Source organism: Aplysia californica, unplaced genomic scaffold (genome assembly GCF_000002075.1).
Source record: "Aplysia californica isolate F4 #8 unplaced genomic scaffold, AplCal3.0 scaffold00327, whole genome shotgun sequence".
NCBI classification, from domain to species: domain Eukaryota; kingdom Metazoa; phylum Mollusca; class Gastropoda; order Aplysiida; family Aplysiidae; genus Aplysia; species Aplysia californica.
Window position 1 is genome coordinate 412049 of NW_004797597.1, and position 1595 is coordinate 413643.

At 41.4% G+C, this 1595-nt stretch overlaps 1 protein-coding gene across 9 annotated transcripts in view; it reads right to left on the bottom strand.

Annotated features, from left to right (window-relative positions):
• The window catches only part of LOC118477173 (myb-like protein X), a 73916-nt gene extending 72547 nt beyond the window's left edge, over positions 1 to 1369 (bottom strand). For 2 of the 9 annotated variants that reach the window (XM_035970843.1, XM_035970840.1), the window contains exon 1: positions 674 to 1353. The gene's annotated coding sequence lies outside the window, so the exon portion shown is untranslated. Of the gene's footprint in view, positions 1 to 669 lie in introns of all 9 variants that reach the window. The other 7 variants (XM_035970836.1, XM_035970846.1, XM_035970847.1 and 4 more) reach the window with 7 other exon arrangements.
• Positions 1370 to 1595: the final 226 nt, after the last annotated feature.

The window sequence follows — 1595 nt, forward strand, 5'->3', positions numbered from 1 at the left end:
CACACACACACACACACACACACAGGCACACACAAACCTACACACTACAACACTCATCCGCTGCCATTGACAAGAAAAAAAGAGACCGTGTTAGACAAGTGGTCGTCTTACACAGTGTTTTGTATCTGTCTGTCTGTCTGTCTGTCTATCTGACTGTCTGTCTGTCTTTCTATCTATCTATCGATCTATCGATCTATCGATCTGTCTATCTATCTATCTATCTATCTATCTATTTATATATCTGTCGAAGTATCTGTATACATCTAATTGTCTAATTGAACTGCAAATCTTTCTTTGAGGGGTGCTTTGTATAATATGAAGAATTCAACAAAAGAATCTAAAATAACCCTTTCAAAAGTGGAATGCCGTGTTAAGTATGACTGTATATCATCGGAAGTGCATTTTGTTTTTGTCTGAATGTATGTGAGGAAAAAGGGGAAATGTCAGAAAAAGAGACATGAATCATGATCTTTGAGTTAAAATAGATTTAAATATATCCTGTCTATCAATAACATATTATGCTTGCCAATGACTAACACCAAACATTTGAAGATGTGCCAGGTCAAGGTTACGAATTTCCAACAGAAGATTTTACTTTCAGAGGAAACAAACATAAGGTGATCTGTGACACATTAATATGTAAAAGAAAAATCATTATGAACCACCTACCCACTTGAGAAGTCGAGCTAGTCCAACACACAGAAAACACGTCCAGGTGAAAAACAATTTTACAATCCGACCTAATTCGATGCAACACGTTTCACATACGCAAAAAAATAAAAATAATAATAATTTCTCTCTTATAGTTGCAGCTACTAATTAACACGTTTTCTGTGCTTCTAACAAGATCCCAACATGGCCTTCACGACGATAACCCAAAAAATAACTAAGAATCGAAACAAACGCCAGGTTTCCAGAGTAGTTTTCGTTTTTTTGTTTTTTTTGGTACTCGTTAGAAAAAAAAACAGCAAACACAGAAAAATGAGAAGAGTAAACTAAGTTTGAAGACAATCAAGTCGAGATGTAACTCTGAACTATTGGTGATGTCAACGAAACGCGCGTACAACTCCCGGAACCAAAATGTCAACCATCCACTGAGCTCGCTCTGGTTCGCCACAGCTTATCTCACTTGCGCTGTGTCGAAAGCAGTCTGGCAGGGCACAGGGGCGGTAAGTCTTGCCTCCAGCTTACAGCTGATTCTGTGGTGGCGGGAGCGGGCGAGGTGGAGAGGCGAACTGTCGTTTGAGTTACTAATGTCATCGACGTAGAGGGCAAATGTAATAAAACGATCGGCTACTGATAGAGCCTGACGATGATAAAAACGTCTATGAGAAAGGGTGAAGTTGGGAGGGTGAGGGAGGAGAGGGAAGGGTGGGTGAGGGAGGGGAGGAGAGAAATGAGGTGGGTGAAGGAGGGGAGGGAAGGTTGGGTGGATGGGAGAGGGAGGGGAGGGAAAGGGAGGAGAAGGTTTGGGTGGGTTGGGTGGGGATAGGATTAAGTTATCGAGGCTTTACTGACGACAAGAGAGCTGGGTGTGAAAGAGATCTAGAATTGATGGTGGTGGGAGATTTTGTGATTTGTGTGTGTGTGTGTGT